The sequence below is a fragment of the Mus caroli genome, chromosome 3, assembly GCF_900094665.2.
Source record: "Mus caroli chromosome 3, CAROLI_EIJ_v1.1, whole genome shotgun sequence".
NCBI lineage: Eukaryota > Metazoa > Chordata > Mammalia > Rodentia > Muridae > Mus > Mus caroli.
The window spans coordinates 23,064,550-23,087,973 of record NC_034572.1 but is presented as its reverse complement, the minus strand read 5'-3'; the positions used below and the strand labels follow the sequence as shown (position 1 = coordinate 23,087,973).

Here is a 23,424-nt window from a genome sequence, read left to right as displayed (position 1 = left end):
GGTGGGCCTGGCTGTCTAAGAGCTCTCTTCGTCCCGTGGAAAGATCTAGAAATGGTCGAATGCAGAAGCTCCTGTGGTCCTTAAGATTATGTTTTTAGCTTCATCAAAGATGGCGGCTTGTTGTGTTTTGAGAGTGGGAGGCGGGGGGGGGGGGGGGGGGGGGGGGGGGGGGGGGGTGAGGAAGGCAAACGTAGGCGTGGCAGGTAGCCCTAGGGTATGGAGGAAAGGGCTGGCCAAATTCTAAGAAGTCCTGACCTGTACTTAAGAGATGGAAGCAGGAGGACCAGGAATGTCATCCTTGGCTACACAGCCTTTGAGTGCATCCTGGGCTACAGAAGACTGTTTCAAACAAACCGTCCCACGGCTTAGAGAACTCCTAAGGTCCCTCCCTGACCCGGAACAGTCAGTCCCAAACATCTTGAGTCGGAGCTAAAATAACAACTGCCTAACACAGGCCTTGCTTTTAATTGCTACCCCTTGTCCCTCCTCCACTTCAGCACAGCACATCTTTGGCCCCGAGGCAGCAGCTGTGTGGCTCGGCGCCCGGCACTGTGCTTCAGCTGGACTCTAAGCCACTGGAATGCAGCACTTCCTGGTTGGTCCGGGATGTTGGTGCCGTCGCCATCCCGGTCAGCCCACAGTGCTAAGGAGCTCAGGGAGCGCGGGACGATCTAGCGGGAGCGTACAGATCTACTGAGCCCGGGACCTGAGGAGGTGGGATGGGGTGCATCCTACAGAGGACGCCCCGGATCTGCAGGGACTTGAGAATGGAGTGGGGCTAGGGCATCAGCAGCTGACCCGGCTCTGCTCTCGGGGAAGTTGTCCTCGCCTGCGGTCAGTGTGCGCGCCGCTCTTGCCAGCGCAGACACTGCAGGAATTAAGACTATGGGAGGGACTCCAGGGTTCCCAAGGGAACTTCAGGGACCTGGCTGGTGAGAGGGGCAAGAGAGGCGGGATGAAGCACGAGGACCGCGAACGTCCTGCAAGCTCAGAAGTCCCGCAAGCCTGGCCCCGGCAGCTCCTACCTGCGGGCCTGGGGCGCGGGCACACACTCTGCGGCGGCGGCGACTTCGGGGGTCTCCGCGCAGCTGGCGCAGCTGGGGCCGCGGAAGAAGGGCGGGCGCTGGGACTCGCCGCCCGGAACTCGGCCGGTCTTCAGGGTGGGGCGGGGCGGCGCCGGCCAGCCTGGGTGACAGCCTCTGCCTCCGGCCTTCCTCCATGCCTCGGTTCTAACACTTTCTTCTGTCCAAGTGTCCTAACTCAGCCACAGTTATCCGCGGGGCGCAGGGGCGCACGCAGGCGTTGTTCTTATCAAGTTCACTTCCCTGGTCTCTGAGTCCAATCCTTGTCCAAGACTGGCCCGCAAGTTACAAGCCAACAGCGAGCCAACTGGTGAAATATTCCTGCCCTGAAGTGACTTGCTTAATTAGGGGCTTTGTAGAGGTCAACTGTGGCCTTCCTGCAAATCCCACGGGTAGGTCTTGGGTAGGTGTTATTGCCTGTTTACAAGGAAACTGAGGCTGACAAGAAAAGAACCAGCCTGACCCTAAGCTTGCTGTAGCCAGGAATCTCTTCAGTCCCCAAAACTGCCTGTGCTTGTCCCCAGACATTAACTCAAACTAACTCTCTCTCTCTCTCTCTCTCTCTCTCTCTCTGTGTGTGTGTGTGTGTGTGTGTGTCGTGGCGGGTGTGTTCTGTTGGTTAGTTTGAAGTTAGGTCTCTGCTGTATACCTGGTTGGCCATGAAGAACAGGTAGAGCTCAAACTAGATGATCCTCCTGTCTCAGTCACACATCGCCCTCACACTTCTCCCACTTGCCATCAGTACTGGGTCTAATTCAGAAATGTTAGAGGGAAAAATAAAAATAAAATGGGAGGAGAACGAGAAAGTCCCATTACCCCGATGGAACTGTCCGCACAGTAACTTTTCTGTTTTAATCCACTTAAGGGAGTCATCATCAAGGGAAACCCAGTGGCTGGGTGATGAGAATAGCAATCCTTTGGGAATATAATTTTGAACACAAGTCAGTTCCAAAACTGGTTGCACAACACTGCTTCCAGCCAAAGCCCAAAGATGCAACAGTTAGTTCCCTGTACATCAAATTGCTGATGCCGTTGGTCTTTTGAAATTGTTTATTGAGTATTATACAGTGAGACAGACCCAGTTACATAATGTCTTACCATGCCCATGGCACTGCATGAAATGAAAAATATAATATTTCTGTCCAGACAGAGGAGGAGTGAAATTACAGCGCGGGGCTCAGTTTTCAAGTAACCTGGAGCTGCCCAGCCCCCCCTAACCGCATTCTTCTCTTTTGAGCACATCTTTCCTAATGATCGCAGAGTCAGGCAGCCGTCACTCTTTCCTTGTTGACAGAAATAATTGATGCCTTTTGAATCCTATGATTCTGACAGATTTTTGCAATTATATGCACAGCCTTCTGAGCAAACAGGGTCTTGCCTAAGAGGGGTTTGGCAAGACTATATAACAAGGAAGTAACTGAAAAGCTGCATACGTCTCCTCCCTCCCTTCCTCCGGTTTATTAGTTTCAGATGATTTGATAAGTGTGTGCCTAGGAGTGACTGCACTCTTACAAGCTTGTCTTTAGATGGTGTGAGACATTTGGTGGAGAAGCACCAGGCTGTACAAATTACATCCTGATTTCTTAAAAGTCATCATTGAAACACATGGCATCAACACATAACAATAGGTCTTTCTGTTACTATTGTAATTATAAATAAGACAACTATTGTACAATGACCGGAATTCTGCCCCCAAAAGGTAGGAAAGTGAAAAGATTACCACAGGTCACCACCCCACAGGGAAGTGAAGCCTAAGCAAACATGCATCTTAGACGTACTAGAATCCTGTTGATCATGATACACTCCTCAGAGAGTTTGTGATAGCTATTTCTTTTCAGGGGTGTCAAGAAAAACAAATGACCAAGAAGAGGGTTTCCTCCTGTTTGAGCCAGCCTGACCTACAGAGGTAGACACTGGAGTTGGGGCGGGTCAGACTAAGAAACCCTGTCTCACTCTCAAGTAGTGTGTGTTTAATCTTCATTATCAGCCGGATTAGGTTTAGACTCACCATGAAAAACCTCCTTTGGGTGGGTGTCCATGAGGACATTTCTAGGAGGGTCTTACTGAGCTGGTCGCCCTGCCATGAATGGGGGTGGCAGTATTCCACGGGCTGCCATCCTGGGCTGAAGAGGAAATGCGAAGCAATCCCCTCTCAGCTTCCCGATTTCAGGCCATTGTGACTGGCTGCCCCAGTCTTATGGCACAGGTCTTTCCTGCCAGGATGGACTGCACACCTCACACTGTGGCCCCAATGAACTCTGCCTCTCTTCAGCTGCTCCTCAGCTAGTGATAGCGATGAGAAAAATAGTTAATATAGAAATACATCTCAAATGTGCAGTTTGATCACACAAGATTTTTTTCTAAACGTGTTCAATACTTCATCTTCTCTTCTGAACATAGGTTTACTTTATAATGTTTGCACCTTTATTTTTGCAAAAATACAAAGTTTTATAGTCCCTTAGAGGAACAATTTTAATGAAAAAATACTTTTTTTTTAATGTACAAAAAGGCTTATTTACAAACTGAGCATATTACCTCAACTCATAGCATGGAGAAAAAGCTAAATTGTTTGTTAATATAAAGTTGGGTGGATGACTTACTTACAGTGTACTGGGGACAACACTGCATAAAATAGATGCAGATGGAGAACGGGAAGCCTAGGGTCTATCTCAAGGCAATGAGCCCTGTCTTAGCAGAGGTTTATTGCTGTGAAAAGACACCAAGACTGTAGCGGCTTCTATGAAGAAAAACATTAAATTGGGGCTGCCTTACTGTTTAGAGGTTTAGTGCACTATCCTCACATGGGAAGCATGGCAGCCTGCAGGCAGAGCTGATGCTAGAGAAGGAGCTGAGAGTTTCACATCCAGATCCAAAGTCAGCAGGGAGAGAGAAAGAGCTTCTGGAACCTCAATGCCCAACTCCCAGTGACACACTTCCTCTAACAAGGCTACAAGTTCCAATCATTTAAACAGTGCCACACCCTATGAGTCTGTGGGGGACCATTCAAATTCAAATCACTCAAGCTCAAAGAATGGAGACCCATCAATTGCCTGCCCCACAGCTCTCATCCTGTTTGGAATTGGCCTTGCCTCTGAATTATAAACAGAGGAGTGTGATAAGCAGAGACTCAAATTCTGGGTTCAAATTCTGTTAACAAGTTCAGAGCCAGAAATGGTGATCCACACGTTTGATCTCAGAACTTGGGAGGCAGAGGCAGGAGTGTGTCTTTCCTTCAAGATCAGCCTGGTTGACATAGTGAGTTCCAGGACAGCAAGGCCTGTACAGAGAGACTCATCTCAAATAAATAAAAGGAGAGGAGGAGGAGGAGGAGAGAGAGGAGGAGGACGTTTTTCTACAGCCATAGTCATGGCAAACTTCCCTTTGGCAGCATTTCTTTTTTCTTTTTTTTTTTTTTAATTAGGTATTTTCCTCNTTTACATTTCCAATGCTATCCCAAAAGCCCTCCATACCCTCCCCCCCCCCCCCAACTCCCCTACCCACCCATTCCCACTTTTTGGCCCTGGCATTCCCCTGTACTGGGGCATATAAAGTTTGCCTGTCCAATGGGCCTCTCTTTCCAGTGATGGCCGACTAGGCCATCTTTTGATACATAGGCAGCTAGAGACACAAGCTCTGGGGCACTGGTTAGTTCATAATGTTGTTGCACCTACAGGGTTGCAGATCTCTTTAGCTCCTTGGGTACTTTCTCTAGCTCCTCCATTGGGGGCCCTGTGATCCATCCAATAGCTGACTGTGGGCATCCACTTCTGTGTTTGCTAGGCCCCGGCATAGTCTCACAAGTGACACCTATATCTAGGTCCTTTCAGCAAATGATTGCTAGTGTATGCAATGGTGTCAGCATTTGGAGGCTGATTATGGGATGGATCCCTGGATATGGCAGTCTCTAGATGGTCCATCCTTTGGTCTCAACTCCAAACTTTGTAACTCCTTCCATGGGTGTTTTGTTCCCAATACTAAGAAGGGGCAAAGTGTCCACACTTTGGTCTTCGTTCTTCTTCAGTTTCATGTGTTTCGTAAATTGTATCTTATATCTAGGGTATCCTAAGTTTCTGGGCTAATATCCACTTATCAGTGAGTACATATCATTTGAGTTCTTTTGTGATTGGGTTACCTCACTCCGGATGATGCCCTCCAGGTCAATCCATTTGCCTAGGAATTTCATAAATTCATTCTTTTTAATAGCTGAGTAGTACTCCATTGTGTATATGTACCACATTTTTTGTATCCATTCTTCTGTTGAGGGGCATCTGGGTTCTTTCCAACTTCTGGCTATTATAAATAAGGCTGCTATGAACATAGTGGAGCATGTGTCTTTCTTACTAGTTGGAGCATCTTCTGGATATATGCCCAGGAGAGGTATTGCTAGATCCTCTGGTAGTACTATGTCCAATTTTCTGAGGAACCGCCAGACTGATTTCCAGAGTGGTTGTACAGGCTTGCAATCCCACCAGCAATGGAGGAGTGTTCCTCTTTCTCCACATCCTTGCCAGCATCTGCTGTCACCTGAATTTTTGATCTTAGCCATTCTGACTGGTGTGAGGTGAAATCTCAGGGTTGTTTTGATTTGCATTTCCCTGATGATTAAGGATGTTGAACATTTTTTAAGGTGCTTCTCAGCCCTTCAGTATTCCTCAGGTGAGAATTCTTTGTTCAGTTCTGAGCCCCATTTTTTAATGGGGTTATTTGCTTTTCTGGAGTCCACCTTCTTGAGTTCTTTATATATATTGGATATTAGTCCCCTATCCGATTTGGGATAGGTAAAGATCCTTTCCCAATCTGTTGGTGTTTTTTTTCTCTTATTGACCATGTCTTTTGCCTTGCAGAAGCTTTGCAGTTTCATGAGGTCCCATTTGTCAATTCTCATCTTACAGCACAAGCCATTGCTGTTCTATTCAAGAATTTTTCCCCTGTGCCCATATCTTCGAGGCTTTTCCCCACTTTCTCCTCTATAAGTTTCAGTGTCTCTGGTTTTATGTGGAGTTCCTTGATCCACTTAGATTTGACCTTAGTACAAGGAGATAGGAATGGATCGATTCGCATTCTTCTACATGATAACCACAAGTTGCGCCAGCACCATTTGTTGAAAATGCTATCTTTTTTCCACTGGATGATTTTAGCTCCCTTGTCAAAGATCAAGTGACCATAGGTGTGTGGGTTCATTTCTGGGTCTTCCATTGATCTACCTGTCTGTTTCTGTACCAGTACCATGCAGTTTTTATCACAATTGCTCTGTAGTAGAGCTTTAGGTCAGGCATGGTTATTCCTCCAGAGGTTCTTTTATCCTTGAGAAGAGTTTTTGCTATCCTAGGTTTTTTGTTATTCCAGATGAATTTGCAGATTGCTCTTTCTAATTCATTGAAGAATTGAGTTGGAATTTTGATGGGGATTGCATCGAATCTGTAGATTGCTTTTGGCAAGATAGCCATTTTTACAATGTTGATCCTGCCAATCCATGAGCATGGAAGATCTTTCCATCTTCTGAGATCTTCTGTAATTTCTTTCTTCAGAGACTTGAAGTTCTTATNATACAGATCTTTCACTTCCTTAGTTAGAGTCATGGCTTTGGCAGCATTTCTACAAATTCAAAGAGGAAAGGTCAGAGGCAGGAGACTGATTTTTTTATTTTTATTTTTTATATTTGTGGAGTTAATTTCCAAATATAATTTCTTAATCGAGGCCTGGCCACAGTGAATAAGAAAACTCAACTAACAGTTCCTCAGAGTACAAAACAACAACAACAACAACAGCAAAAACCAAACCAAAAAAACAAAACAACAGCAACAAAACCCTTATCTTTCCAATAGACCCCAACAGCGAGCATGCCATCCATCCATGTCAAAGAACCAGGGGAAAGGGGATGAGGGCAGGAGATCAGAAGACACCAGAATGGTTTAAAGTAGATTTCAGGCTGCACAGCATAGTCTAAAGGAACACTTTCCCACTGGACCACTGGAGGGTAGCCTGATCGGTCACTGGAGAAAGAGGGCCTGGTAGACACGTCACTTCGTCTTCCGAATGGAAGGCCTCCTTCACCTTCAGGCCTGGCCCATCTGAACCTCAAGGCAGCTCCAAAGTCTTTCACAGGAAGTTTTCATTGTCCATGCAAGAACATCAGTGTACACACAGTAAACAAGTCAGGGAGCTCTGCCAGGCAGTCCTGGGCCTGTCTCCGGTGCACACAGTTTATTTCCTTTTGACACACATTTTATTCATTCTTTTCCACTCACACAATCTCTGGTCTCATTCTGCATAAGAAAATAGAGATGGTGGGCTCAAGAGATGGCTTAGTGCTTAAGAGCACTGACTGCTCTTCCAGATGTCCTGAGTTCAATTCCCAGCAACCACATGATGGCTCACAAAAATCTGTAATGGGGGGGCTGGTGAGATGGCTCAGTGGGTAAGAGCACCCGACTGCTCTACAGAAGGTCCGAAGTTCAAATCCCAGCAACCACATGGTGGCTCACAACCACCCGTAATGAGATCTGATGCCCTCTTCTGGTGTGCCTGAAGACAGCTACAGTGTACTTACATATAATAAATAAATAAATCTTTAAAAAAAAAAAAAATCTGTAATGGGATCTGATGCCCTCTTCTGGTGTATCTGAAGAGAGCAACAGTGTACTCACATACATAAAATAAGTAAATCTTTCAGAATAGAAAAGAAAAGAAAGGGAAAGAAAAGAGATGAAAAGAAAAGAAGAGAAGAAAAAAGAAGAGAAAAGAAAATAGAGCCTTCAATCAGGACTGAAATCCCTGGTATTCCCAGGAATAAACTGTTCTCTTCTGTGGCAAGTGACCTTGGAGACTTTCATGGAAGAACTCAGGGAAGGCAGTAATCCTCCAAGAAAAACTTATTAAAATCAAAAATCTATAATCCCTGCTATATCATTATTAGCATTTGGGGACCTTTTCTCTACGTTTCTTTTCTATGAGTAAGTATCACAAGCTTAGCACAATGCTATATAGTTTTGAATCATTTTTACCTCACTATTTATAAATTAAGTTTTCTAACTGTCATTATACTTAGTTAAAATATAGTTTTAATGATTGAAGAGTATACTACCTACTTAAGATTTTGAGACTATTTTCAGAATTTTTTTGCAGTTTATATATGACGCTGGGCAAACACTAGATTTATCACCTGTGTTAAGATCTCTTAACTCCTCAGGTAGATTGTTAAAAGAAAGATCAACACAGGCAAACATTTGAAAGACTTCACAATACTACAAAATACTCTCCTGAGCCAGGCCTACTGGTGCATGACTGTGATCCTAGCACTTGGGAGCTGGAGGCAGGAGTATCAGGAGTTCAGGGCCATCCTCAGCTAGACAGTGAGTTAAACTAGCATGGGCTACATGAGACCCTGTCTCAAAATAACAATAAATCAAGCAAGTGAGATGGCTCAACAGGTGGACGCATCTACTACCAAAACAGATGAACTGACTTCAACCCTGGGACCCTGACATGTGCAACTGTTCCATACTGCAACATGACACAATCTCTCTCTGTCTCTCTGTCTCTCTCCTCTGTCTGTCTCTGTCTGTCTATCTCTCTTTATATATATATGTGTGTGTGTCAGAAAATTATAAAGCACAGTCAATCAATACATGTGTTAATAAGTTGAGCATCATGATGCACATCTGGGATTCAGCACAAGAGAAGTGGGGGTGGGAGTGGGGTATTGTAACATATTTGAGACCACTGTGTTCTATATAGTGAGTTCCAGGCCAGCCAGAAGTTCATAATAGGATCTTCTCTCAAAGCAAACAAAGGAATGAGAGAAAGAAAGAGAAAGGAAAGGCCAGGTAAATGAGCATGAACACATCATTCTGAATAAATGATAAATGACCAATAAATAAGAAAAGCAGTGATTGGCTTTCTGCTTATCAGTAAAATGCAGATGAAACTGACAAGTGAGGAAGATGCATCACATTTTCTCAATAGAAGTTGTGGGGAGCTTTTTGTTTGCTTTGTTCGAACGAGACAGGATCTCTTGTAACCCCCAATCTGGCCTGGAACACACTATGCAGCCAAGACTATAATGCTGAGATTCCCAACTTTATTTCGACTCCTTGAAACCTCTCTGATATTGCCATTCACCTGCCACACCCTGATTCTGAGTCCCTGGTATCTTTTCCTTCAGACACAAGGAATCCATTGCTTGTCCCCTATACTCTGGCATAATCTTGCTAATTCTCAAAAGTCATTCACTCCACCAAACAACAACCATCCATTGACCTTCCTTCCTTCTTTCCTCCCTTCCTTCCTCCCTTCCTTCCTCCCTCCCTTCCTCCCTCCCTCCCTCCCTCCCTCCCTCCCTCCCTTCCTTCCTTCCTTCCTTCCTTCCTTCCTTCCTTCCTTCCTTCCTGCTCTCTTGTCTTAGTTACTGTTCTATTGTTATGAAGAGATACTATAACTGTCTTTGCTAGGGCTTTACTGCTGCGAACAGACACCATGACCAAGGCAACTCTTATAAGGAAAATATCTAATTGGGGCTGGCTTACAGGTTCAGAAGTTCAGTCCATTGTCATCAAGGCGGGAGCAAGGCAGCATCCAGCCAGGCATGGGGCAGGAGGAGCTGAGAGTTCTACATCTTCATCTGAAGGCTGCTAACAGAATACTGGGTTCAAGGCAGCTAGGATGAGGGTCTTAAAGCCCACACTCACAGTGACACACCTACTCCAACAGGGCCACACCTTCTAATAGTACTACTCCCTGGACTGAGCATATACAAACCATCACAATAACCAAAGCAACTTGTAGAAGGAAGCATTTAAGTCAGGGCTTGCTTACAGTTTTTGGTCCATGCTCATTATGGTGGGGAGCCTGGCATCAGGAAAGCAGGCATGCATGATCCTGAAGAAGTATCTGAGAGCTTGTATCTGACCCTCAAGTAGCAGACAGGAAAAGAGAGAGTAAGCCTGACATGGGCATTTGAAACCTTAAAACTACCCCCAGTGACATACCTACTCTAAACACGGCCACATCCACTCTAGCAAGCCCTCATCTCTTAATCCTTCCCAAACAGTTCCACTAATGGGAGAGGGCGGGGCACTCTCATTCAAATCAGTACACCTATTTTCACCCTTCATTCCCTCACAAACGTTTCCTTACTAACAGTAATTAAGGGCTGTCAGTGTGGTTCGGTGACAGAGTACTTGCCTAGCACACATGAAGTCCCAGCACTGTATAAGCCAGACACAGTGGCTCACACCTGGAACCCAGTATCTGGGAAACAGAAACAGGAGAACCCAAAGTTCAGGGGTATCTTTGGCTACATAGCAAGTTTGAGGCTAGCCTGGATTACAGGATAGCCTGTATATAAAAACAATGCTAATTAATTAGGCAGTACATGCATGCTTACCTAGAGACACAGGATGTAGAGCAAGATATTCTATCCTCGGCCACCTGTTCATATGAGTCACTCTAGCCACAAGAATACATAGAACGAGCCAGAATCACATGCTTAGAACTGGAAAAGAAGCAGCCAGAAGAAAGATCAAAATGGCCAGAAAGACTGAGACAGAGCAGTTATTGCTCCGGTGCTGGGAGGCTTCCAGACTCTGGAACCTCATTTCAGCTTCCTACTGAGCATGTGTATGCTTCCTAATTTCTCATAGTAACAGACAGTGTGTGGGCTGCCAGTCATGTGACACCCGGCTTCCAAAAGTCTCAAGTGCAACACAGTGGGCAGTCTTTTAGTCACCCACAGCCAAGCCCTATGGAGGTTTTATAACCAACAGACCCAAAGAGACCAGACGTCCCCTATCCAACCTGTAACAGTTGTCTCAAGCTGGACGTGGTAACATGGGTGGGCCTGTCACGCAGCACTTGGGAGGTGGAGGCAGGAGGATAGGGAGTTTAAGCTCATCCTAGCCTCAAGGAGTTGTACTTAGCCTGGACTTCTTGATATCTTATCTCAAAACAGGTAAATATGGAACTCATTTCCAAATCCTTGCTGTTGGTGTACTTTTTGAATTATGTTTCTAAGGCTTCGCACATTTATACAAACTAACATAATTATTAAATAAGAAGGTATGCATGAAGGTATTTAAAAAGTGAATAAGCTTTTTAGAGCAATATAGTTGTATGCCAATATCTTGTGGCAATGGTACTTATGAAAACTCTACTTAAATAACTGTACCTAAATTACTGCGAAAGTGATTGTGATCGGCTCCCAAAAACCTCCACAAAGTGAACGGGGGGGGGGGGGAGAAAGAGCTGAAACAGTAGTATCTCTGGGAATCCAAAACAAACACACACACAAACAAAAGAAAAACAAAAACAAAAAATCCAAACAACAACAAAACATAAACACTTGGAAGACTGAGGTAGCTACTGTCTCAACCTGACAGGTCCCAAATAATGAATGATGATACAGAGACTTATTAATATTTATAAAAGCTTAGGCTACTTCCCAACTAGCTCATATAACTAGTTAATAATATATTAATGAATTAATATCTAACTATATATTATATATAAATTATTATATAGTAAATTAACTCCTCCCCACCTTCTTTTAGTCCATGTTTGACATGTGGCCTGTTATCTCTCACTAAGTCCCAGTACATCTGACATCTTCCAGGTCTGACTAGTGAATCCCCTGCCTCAGATTCTTCTCCCAGAGTCCCTGTCTCTATCCTGGAAGTCCCTCCTTCCCTTTCATGCCTAGCTATAGACTGTCAGCTCTTTATTAAAGCCAATCAGAGAATGCCTTAGGTGGGTGAAGAAAGACAGGGTGCACACAAATATTATCCCAGTGCTGAGGCAGGAGGATTACTACAGGTTTGAGGCCAGTGTGGACTGCTACACACTGAGATACAGAAGAACCCGAACTTAGTGTGAGAGTCTGTCTACCAAAATCAATAATAGGAGTCAGAGAGATGGCTTGGGGGTTTAGAGCAGAATACTTGAGTTTGATTTCCAGCACCCAAACTGGAAAAGGAGCAAGGCCTTCGGATGTCTCTGAAAAGAGCATCCATGCTAAAGAACTAACAGGTGTGAGAGCCATGAAGCAAGAATGTGTGGGTCACAAGACAAATAAAGAGACAAAGGTTTGAATAGTAAGGCAATCAAGAAAGAAAATGACTGGGATAGAGTCAGAGGCCAGAGTAAGGGCTGGGCACTTTCTTAGAGGTAAGGAATATCAGCTAGCATAGATTGACACAGAAAGCTCTGTTCAGCCTTTTGTTCTAGAAGGACCATACAGCTAGGCATGCCTACCACAGTAACACCTAGAAACCTGAGGCTGAAAGAGCACCACAATTTTAAAGCCTGTGTGGGTCATATTATGAGTTCCAGGCTGGTCTGGAATACAAAGGGAGACTATCTCGATGATAGATAGATAGATAGATAGATAGATAGATAGATAGATAGATAGATAGATAGATTTTTGAGAAAAAAGAAGACTGTTATACAGAAAATTTGTGTGAGTGCAAAGTGAACCCTGAAATCAGAAGAAGCAGTGGGGTCCAAGCAAAGGTGAACTCTAGCCTCTGAAGAGTTAGGAGTGTTCAGGTCTAGCATGTGTTTTAGTAAACATATCCATGGAGCACCAGATGAGCCTTCTTCATCAGGAGTGTTAGTTAGCGCTTAACCAAACTGACAGGAAGAAAGATGAGAAGAGACATCAGTGGATCTCAATAGTTTTGTTACTGTTCTTGTTTCTTTTTCGGTTTTGCTTTGAGACAGTTTCTCTTGTACCCCAGATTGACTTTAAATTAACTGTGTAGGTTGGTCCTTCTGCCTACACTTCTCAAGCATGGGACCACAGGTCTGTGACATCATGAATGTGTTTTTGTGGTGCTGGGGACTGAACCCAGGGCTCCATGCAAGGTAGACACAGATTCTGCCGACTAAGCTAGTTCCCAGCCCCTGGATTTGTAAACTCAAGCTAAACAGTGCTCTGTTTGTCTCTGACCTATAAATCTCGGCTTCTTAGTCCTGTCACCATTGAACAAACAAGAGAGTCAAATTATATTCCCATGTCAAAGTTCAAGTCAAATTTTTCTTTTAAAACTTGTATTTTCTCTCTGCATATTGGATTACTTACTGGAGTGTGTGTGTGTGTGTGTGTGTGTGTGTGTGTGTGTGCAATACTCACATGCCACAGTCTGGATGTGTGAAGGTCGTCTCTCTGGAGTTGCTTCTTGCTACCTCAGATCTAGTGATGGAATTCAGGCCAAGAAGCCTGCACACAAAAGCCTCTACCAGTGATTGTTTGATAGCCTCTGTGGTGGCTTCAATATAAATGTCTCCCATAGGCCCATAGGGAGTTGTACTATTAGGAGGTATGGCTTTGTTGAAGTAGGTGTGGTCTTGTTGGAGGGAGTCACTGGGGACAAACTTTAAGGTTTCAGGTGCTCAAGCCAGGCTGATTTGATCTCACTCTGTTCCTACTGCCTGCTGATCCAGATGTAGAACTCTCAGCTCCTTCTCCAGCACCGTGTCTGCCTGTTGTGAAGATAATGGACTAAACTCTGAACTGTAAGCCAGTCTCAAGGAAATGTTTTCCTTTTTAAGAGTGTCTTTGGTCACAGTGTCTCTTCATAGCAATAGAAACCACAACTAAGACAAGGCCTAAAGACAAATTTCCTTTCCCATCAATGCTTCAACCGTTACCTGGATACACATAGAATCTGTTTAGATGTTTTAATTGAAGGCTATCATGCTGGTTGGAATCCGATATTACACCTTCAGGTCTCAAAGTCATCCACTCTAAGATGGTTATGCATTAGCACTCTATAGGTCCTCAGCAACGTGTTTCTGCAAGCATTCCCTTGTTCTCACTCTCTACAGATTTAGTAGGTCTTTTTGGCGCTATCAGCAAATGTTTTTAATAAAAGCAGAGACTAGAAATGGTTCCACTTGTCATAAAGTTTCCCTTATCAGGGTTAACCGGCATCCCTGCCTGTGTGTCTTCTCATCTTCTTAGACCTCCCAGGAAGGGTTTCCTTGGCAAACACTTGCTAACAACCAAGGTGAACAGAGAACATTTTCATCTGTGGGCACACACAACTGTAAATGGCACCGACTTTCGCCCCCGTGTTTTCAGATCCACACCTTGAGCTTGTAGGGTAGACTAGGCAGCTTTCCTCCACAACCCAGTGGAACAGCAGCACCTCTCTCAGTCACTCCTCTGCTCAGGTGAACTCATGGGACTCCAGAGAATCATGACTTCCTGGGAAGTACTGAACTATAGACCTCACCCATAGAAGCAAGAGGATCAGTAGAATATGTAGAGATTATATAAAATACAGAGTTAGGAGCCCATGAGATGACTCAAGGGTACTTGCTTCCAAGTCCAACAACCTGAGTCCAATACCAGGATCCCAAATGGTGGAAGGAAAGTTGTACACACACACACACAGACACACACACACACCACCATCACCACCACCATTATCATCATCATCATTAATCATCACCACCACCACCACCACCACCACCATCATCATCAGTATAGATTTAGTAGGAGGAAGTGGCTTATACAGTTAGAAAGGGTTAGAAGTTCCACACTGTGCTATTCCCAAGCCAAAGGCTGGAAAGCTGACTGAGCAGCTCCAAGCAATGGTAAATTCCCAATACAAGTCTGACACTGAGAACAACACATGCAAGGACCCAAGGGTAGAAGATGGAGAACTAACAGGTCATAACAGTGCCATTTTGTTCTCTCTGCTTCAGTGGGTTGGATGATAACAGCAAACTGGTGCGTTACTTTTAGGCAGTCATTGGATTCCTATGCAAACCTCTCCCAGAAATAACCCTCATCAACATGCCTAGAAATTGTGTCTCTCTGGCTGTCTTGGAAAGCTTCAGCTTTCCCCTTGTCCTTCATATTCTGTTAGTGACATCAGACAGCACTTTCTAGACTCCTCGCTCTAGCATCTTTGCTGCAAGAGTTTCCTGTGTTGAGTTAATGCATTGGGAATGGTTTTGAGGAGCTATTTACAAAATCCCAGAATCCAAATTTTTCTTCAGCCAAAGCTGCATCCAGTCATCAGTTGTGTTTGGCACAGGTTTTGCCTATGCCTGTCTGTGCATAGCACTGTCTTTGTTCCAGAAATCTGTGCACAGGTAATGCCTCCTCTTCTTAGTGTATCTCCCCTTAATTCTGCCCCTCAACTCTACAGAGCAGTGTGTCTGCTAATGGAACTATCTCCTCTATTATCTGTAAATTAGTTCATCATTTCAAAAATGTGCAGAAAACGCTAATAATAAAGGAGAAATAACAGGAAGGGAATTGAAATAAAACAGAGTATCTGCCAATCTGCGAAATTATCTGCCAACCACACTCCACAGCAAGGGAGCCAGATGTTTGCACTACCTCTAATGAATACGGATTGACGTGAGAGGGATAATAATTCTCATCTAATTATTGTTTACCTCTTAAATTTTTATGTGCCTGTAAGTCACTGGTGGATCGTGTTACAGTTTGGCTTCTGGGAGCAGATGATGCAGACCAGTTGGTAGAGAGTTTAGCATGTGTGAAGCCCTGGGTTGCATCCTTATCGTCCCACAGAGTAGGGGTGGTAGAACATACCCATATTCCTACAACTTGGGAGTGGAGGCAAGAAGATAAAAATCCCAAAGTCATCCTCTGCTATATATTGAGTTTATGACCAGCCTAGGCTGTAAGAGACCCTTTCTCAGAAAACAAGAAACTATACATTAATTAATAAACAAAATGTGGGCTCAAAGTAATTACTTACTTAATGAATTAATTGTGGATTCTGGTTCATGAGTCTGAGATGGGCCTCTTCTCATAAGCTAATGAGTGATTTCTGGATGTTAGCCTAGGGTCCAAATTTTTTTATTATTTATTTATTTATTGTTTGTTTGTTTGTTTGCTTGCTTGCTTGTTTGTTTGTTTTGAGACAAGGTCTCCTTATGCAGCCCAATCTGGCTTAAAACCCTGAGTGATCCTTCTGCCTCAGCCTCCTAAGAACTGGAATTGCAGGCACAAACCACTACACCTGGCTCAATTTATTTATTTGTATTTATTTTGCATATGGAGGAACCAAGCACACAGCCATGTCCATGCTACGTAAGTAGAAAAGTGCTATGGATTTTAAAAATAATGTCAAATCAATGTAGGCATTGTTAAGCTGCTAAGGGGATTATGAACAGTTGTAACTTCTGACTAAGTAAGGCGTGGTGGCGAGCAACTCTCAATCAGGAAAGAAATGTGATTCTTATAAACATGTACAAACAATATTTAGAGTTTATATAAAAAGCAAAATTAGATTCTGGATTCAAAACTCAGGTTTTTTTGTTTGTTCCTTGAAGGAGATGAGCATCGGCTCTTCCTTGTGCAAGGCCATGCCATATCTAGATGCAGCCCCATCTCTAAGTGAATACCTGTAGTACCCATCTCTAACTACTACACTGATCCAAAGTGCCTTCCTGTCAGGCTGGGCTGGCACACCTATAATCCCAGCACTCAGGAGACAGAGGCAGGCAAGTGAAGTCTGCAGAGTGAATTCCAGGACAGCCAGGACTACACAGAGAAACATTGTGTTGAAAAAAACAGCAACAACAAAATTTCCTTCCATTCAGTGGTTGCTCTGACCTCTTGGTAGCACCCCTATTGATCATGTGTGCTTAATCAAATAACAGGCATTACAGTGCTTGTATCTAATTAAGGAGATTCCAGCATAAGCCTGACCCATGTGTTTTTTTTTCCCCACTGCACCATCTAGCAGGTGTCTTGCAATGCGTGCTTTGTTCTAACACGAGTTTCTTCCAAACTTCTTTGCTCACATTTGTTTCCTATAACGTTTTCCTTACTTACACTACTATTCTCGGTTTCACTTCAGCTAAATGTCTCCACGGGGCTGACCAGGTTGCTCACCACGGAAAGGTGCTTGTTCAAAGAAAGCACTGATGCACATGGGACCCCTGCCCACATGACCCAGGGAGAGAACTGACCTACACTAGTTTTCCACAGACTTCTACACACGTGCTATGGCTTGTACACACCTGTTGACACAGACAGCTAACTAGTTTTTGTCAACTTGACACAAACCTTGACATGCATGAGAAAAAGAACTCTGATTTTTTTTTTTCCATACAGGGCTTCTCTGACTGTCATGGAGCTCAGTCTGTAAGCCAGGCTGGCCTTGAACTCAGAGATTTAACTGCCACTGCCTCTGTAGTGCTGGGGTTAAAGGTGTGTTGCACCACGCCCTGCTGGAAGAGGTACTCTTAACTGAGGTACTGCCTCTATTAGATTGGCCAGTAGGTGTACCTTCCAGGTATTTTCTTGATTGCTGGTTAATGTAGGAGTATCAGCCCACTGTGGGAGGCGTCATCCCTAGGTAGGTTGGCCTGGCCTGTAAAAGAAAGGTATCTGAGTGTCTTAGGGTTTTCATTGTTGTGAAGAGACACCATGACCAAAGCAACTCACACAACATTTAATTGAGGCTGGCTTATAGTTTCAGTTCCAGAGGTTGAGTCCATTATCATCATAGCAGGAAGTATGGCAGCATCCAGGCAGACAGGGTGCTGGAAGAGCCGAGAGTTCTACATCTTGACCCGAAGCCAGTCAGGAGTAGACTAGCTTCTGCACAAAGCCAGCAGGAGGCGCTTCCCTACTGGGCTCTTCAGTACTTGAGCACTAGGAACCCTCAAAGCTCACTGACACAGTGACACACTTCCTCCATCCAACAAGGTCACACCTACTCCAACAAGGCCACACCTCCTAATAGTGTCTCTTCCCATGGGCCAAACATAAGCAAACCACCACATTGAGCAAACCAAAGAGCAAGCCAGTAAGCAGCATTCTCCCATAGTCTCTCTGCTTCAGTTTCTTCCTCCGTGTTCCAGCACTGTGCTTCTGCCCTGGCTTCCTTTGAAGATGGACTGTATAACGTGTAAACCAAATAAACCTTTCCCTCCTCAGCGTCAAGGTATTTAATCACAACATAAAAGCAAAATAGGACAACGCGCTCACATACACACACACACACACACAGTGAAAATGTCTTTTGACATCTCAGTGGATAATGTTTTCATCAGCCAAAATATATGATTGATACGTAATCTCTTGTTGAGCAGGGCATGAAACATTTGCGGTTCCAACACGCTGAAGCTGAGGGAGGATGCTGAGTTCAAGGTTCGCCTGCACCATGGAGTGAGACCCTGTTTTACAGTCCAAAGCAGAACAAAATCAAACAAAGCAGAGGTGGTTTTTGTGGAGACTGTTGCACGGGAAGATGCGCATTTTTGTGAAAATAAAGCTCCACACCAGAAACAAAGAAGCAAAGCCAATAGTTCAGTTTTTATGCTTTTTAAACAATTTAGTATTTTCTCCCCACCTGGCAGGGGATTATGAAGTCATCTCTTTCACTTGACTTGCACCACTTCACATTTACGTTTAGGAGCTCTAATTTCATGTGTAACATAAATGCATCTTTTAAAAACAACTTGATTTGTGTTTTTGTAGATGTGTGGAATGTGCTTCTGTGTGAATGCACAGCATAGCCCAGAGTGCCTCTGTCCTTCGTCCCACCTTGCCCTCTGGCTTGCCCGGCATGGGTGCTCATACCTGCCCTTTTAGTTGGGTTCTCTGGGGATTTAAATTCAGACCCTCAACCCTATCATACTCTTTTGGCTACTAAGTAAAATAATTTTTATAGCTTTACAACCTATAAGTATGAATCAAAAGGCAATAAAAATCAAAAACCATAAAATTGGACCAGCAGGATAGCTCAGCAGGTAAGGGGTCTAATGACCTGAGTCGGATCCCTAGGACGGTGGCAGAAAGAGGTGGAGAGTTCTCCACACTCATTCCCCCACCCCATGAGGCACACACATGAATACAAATTTATAAATTTACTTAAAGATCTGTAACTTAAAAAACAAGCTAGTATTTAAGAGAGGTGGATTTTTGTAATGTCTGTTGAAGCACAATTTAGATTCACCAGTTGCAAATAAGAAATGATTTGTTTTTTTCTTTTTCCTTTTGGATTTTGTCTCTATGCAGTTCAGTTGGCTGCACACCAGTGAAAGCATACGGATAATAGCTATGTAAATTTGAAGTTTTGCAGTAATCACTTACATGTTAACAAAATGTTGCACGTTACTATTGAAGACAAAAAAGTGGTGTCTCCTCAAAGAGCAGCAGAGAGGCTGCGTCGTGAACTGTCTAAGTTAGGAAAACTTTTACTTATAGTGGGGAAGACAGCAGAGGAGACACATAGGAAACCATGGGCTGGGATCCATGTAGCTCATTTGGGGGATGTTGTATCACCCATGAGGTCCTGTGCCGGAACACCTGGCCTGTCTGATGTGGTGGAACAGGCTTATAACTCCCAGCATTCAGTAGGTCAGAGCAGGGGACCAGGACTGCAAAGTCTCCCTTGGTGAGTTAGCGACTAGTCTGGGATATATGAGGTCCTCTGTTCAATAACTAACTACATAAACAACAAAGTAAGAAGCAGCAACAGAAAAAGTAAACACTGTTTTACAAGAATGTCTGCCGATTCCTGGGCAGCGGGAGGCTGCGGTTGGTGTCTACACAGTGGCCCACAAGAAAGCAGGATTGACGACATCCCTTGCAAGTCCCATTCTGGCAAAAAAAAGACAAATCCAAACAACTCTCATTTTTCTCAATGGTGACTTCCCTGCACTGAAGGCCTTCGATGTAAAGGATTCGTTTGATATAGGAAGAACTGGTGGGGCTGGAGAGATGGCTCAAGGGTTAAGAACACTGACTGCTCTTCTAGAGGTCCTGAGTTCAAAACTCAGCAACCACGTGGTGGCTCACAACCATCACAGTGTACTCATATACGTAAATAAATAAATAGATCTTTTTTTTAAAAAGTCTTTATAAAAAAGTAAAAAAAAAAAAAAATAAAAACAAACAAACAAACAAACAAAACAAAAGAACTGGCTGTGTTCATGCCCTGTCCCCAAGTCCATGTCTATATGTTGTCCCCAGCCCCTGGCCCAGCGTTTGCAGCAGTCATAAATCATAAGATAAACTAAGGAGCATATGAGAGCGTGAGGGCATGGTATGTGAGGGAGTGCTGCTTGAGAGCATGGTGCACGCATGCGCATTTGGGGAACTGGCAGCCATTACCCGGATGCTTGATGAGGCAAGCGCCATTGAAATCAAACGTTAACGGGTCTCTGCTGTGCACACGCTTCTGTGGGATGGCAAACTGTTGCTAGTGACCACAGTGGCCAATGGATGCCAACAGGCTGTGGTACTCTTTGTTGAATGCGCCAGACATTGAAGCAAATAGAGCTGGTGTGCGTTCACTGGCCAGCGTCTTCCTGCCTCCCCCTCTCCTTCTTTCATCTAAACTAGGGAGAGTGAGGAGAAGGAACTAGGCAGAAGAGGAAAAGAAAAGGTGGACAGCACTCCATCTCAAAGGCTGAGCTGCTCTGCACATGACGGACTGAGACAGAGAGGAAGACAGGAGGAGAGAGTCTCTGTCGGGAAAATAACAGAGTACCAGCCCCGGGGATGGGTGCCTCCCTTCTGCACAGCTTGAGTTGCAAGGGCTAGCTAGGAATTACGTCATACCTACAGTAGTTATTGATTAGAAATTTGGGGTTTGCACAGCCAGCCTAGTAAGACTTGTTGCAGAAGGGAAAGTTGCCTGGAGTTAGTTAGAAATGTAAACAGGAAGTGTCCTGATCATGGGATCTGAGTTAAGGTTAAACATACATTCAGGGGAGTGAGGTGATCTTTGTTCTTGTTGACCTAAAGCTGTTAGCTGTTGAAATGTCCCCACCCCTCATCCCTTCTGTTCTCTGGCCCTTGAAATTAAATTGAGGCTACCTTATAAGTTCTATTGTATCTTAAATAGAAAAGAAGATCTGTGAAAATGAACTTGGTCCCAGTGCTTAACATGCTGAGGCAGGAGAATCATCACAAATTTGAGGCAAGCCTGACTGCAAAGTGAGTCTGAGGACAGCCTGGGCTCAAGAACAAGGTTCTGTCTCAAAAAACAAAAACAAACAAATGACTGGCATGGGGACACTGGGGTTGTCCTTCCGAGTGTTGTGTGCTTGCTTAGTGTCAGTCAAATGCTGCACAGCACGAAGTAACATGGTGATGCTCTCCTGTAACACTGGCACTGGTGTGTGTTCGAGGGCACGCTTGTGCAGAGGTGTGTTAATGGGGGACTATGCATGTGTGTGCCCGAGTGTGTGTGCAGGTCTGGGTATGCTTGTTCATGTATGTGTCAAAAGTTCATGATGAAATAAAACACAAAACCATCCCTAACAGCAAAAGCAGAACGAGACAAGTCTCAGGATAGATGCCTGTCCATCCGCATCTATTGTTACACTATTCACAGAAGCCCATGTAGGGAGCCCATGCCCATAGGCAGAAGAATGGTTACAGAGAATGTGCTATGTGCACAATAAAGTCTTATTTGAACATGATGAAGAAGAAAATTCTACCATTGCTAGAGCATGCATGGCAATGAAGATCACTATGTTAAGTAGAACAGACCTCCAACAAGGGAGGCTCAGCCACTCATCCCAATATACCAGCTAAAGAAACAGACAGGATGCCAGGCATTGTGGCACATGCCTGTAACTCTAGCACTTGGCAGGCATTAGCAAAAGGATCAGCAAAGGTTCTAGGACAGCCTGTTCTGTATAGCAAGTTCTAGGCTAGCTGGGGATATATCAAAGTCCCTGTCTCAAATCAACAAATGACAAACAAGTGGTGGACAAAGCAGAGAGGACGTTGACATAACTCTCTGGGAAGATGTAAATATAGAGACAGTCATTCTGGGTTTTTCCTGAGATGCTGGTAGGAGCTTTGGGTTAAACAGAGCAAGAAGGGGTGGGGGCAAAAGTTGTACAGAACTGAGCAGTCCTTATCAGGGGTAGTTGTGCCCATTGTTGTCTCAGTGTGGTCCTGCAAGGTAGAGGGGTTTGTTCCTTTGTTTTGATGCAAGGTTTCATTTTATTGTCTGTCTTCTGTCTTAGTTAGAGTTCTATGACTGCGAAGAGACAGCATGACCACTGCACTTCTAGAAAGGAAAGTATTTAATTGGGGTTGGCTTATAATTCGGAAGTTTAGTTCACTGTAGGAAGCATGGTGGCACACAGGCAGACACAGTGCTGGAAAGAAGAGCTGAGAGCTCTACATCTGGATCGGCAGGCAGCAGGAAGAGAGAGACTCACTGGGCCTGGCTTGAGTTTGAAACCTCAAAACCCATCCTCACTGACACACTTCCTCCAACAAGGCCACACCTCCTAATATTGTCACTCCCTATGGGCCTATGGGGACCATTTTCGAACAACACCACATAGCCAAAGCTGTTATAGAGCTTACAGCAATCTTCTCACACTTCCCACTAAGTGTTGGGATGACAGGCATCAGCTGGGACCCAGCTTAATAAATTGCTAACTGCTGATCATTGCCATCATGAAGGGAAGCAGTCTGGTTCCTCCCAGTTGATGTGCTCAGGGTGCAGCCTCTGGCTCACAAATGATTTGTTCTTACCTGGCCAGTGTCTGTCTCACTGATTGTGCAGATCCTGGAAGCTGAGGGGACTGTTCTGCAAGCCAACAGGAAGCAGGTTCAGGATAATGGCATCTTTGTTTCACTAGCTCTGAAGGGGAATGAGATCTGTTAGTATGTTAGCTAGTCAGACATGCCCTCGTGTAATATGCCTTTGTATCAGGGTGAGGAGACTGACACACACTTTAGGAGACAAATGCCACATGCTGGCAGAGATGCCAAGTTTTGCCTGCTTTCAGACCTGTTGAGACCAAGTAAGGACTCAGTGCTTTAACAAAAGCAATTGCTAAGCCCTTGTGTTGCATGACTTCTCTCCTATGTAGAAAATTGATTTTAGTTTTTAAAATCGGGGCAGAGGAGCAACAAGAGAGACAGCTCAGAGGGTCAGAGTTCTTGATGCTCAGAAGGAACACTGGTCACCCTGGAGCTGGAGTTACCAGCAATTGTAAACCACCTAAGCTAGGTGCTGGGAACCAAACTCTGGGCCTCTGAAAGAACATCAAGAACTCTTGGCCTCCGAGCCATCTCTCTTGCCCACCTCACCCCACCCCCATTAAAAAATAAAATAAAATCCAGTTTCTACATATGAGAAAAATCATGCAATTCAAGAGATCCTGTCCCTATAAAATGAGAAAGAAAGGGAGAGAAAAAGAGAGAGAAAGAGAGAGAGGGAGGAAAGCAGGGAGGGGAGAGGAGGGAAAGGAAGGAAAAGAGAATATTAACTACACTATCATAAAAGGAGAAATCACATAATTTTAAAATTATGTTTACATAAGTTATGATTCAACTAAGCAATAAAATACTAACTGTGAAGTTAACTAAGAT

The 23,424-nt window shown here is 44.4% G+C and overlaps 1 protein-coding gene across 2 annotated transcripts in view; it reads right to left on the bottom strand.

Moving 5' to 3' along the window:
• Positions 1-1,120, bottom strand: part of Pld1 (phospholipase D1) — a 185,060-nt gene extending 183,940 nt beyond the window's left edge. The window contains exon 1 of one of the 2 annotated variants that reach the window (XM_029475235.1): positions 1,026-1,120. The gene's annotated coding sequence lies outside the window, so the exon portion shown is untranslated. The remainder of the gene's footprint in view (positions 1-1,025) is intronic. The other variant, XM_021157476.2, reaches the window with a different exon arrangement.
• Between the last annotated feature and the right edge of the window lie 22,304 nt (positions 1,121-23,424).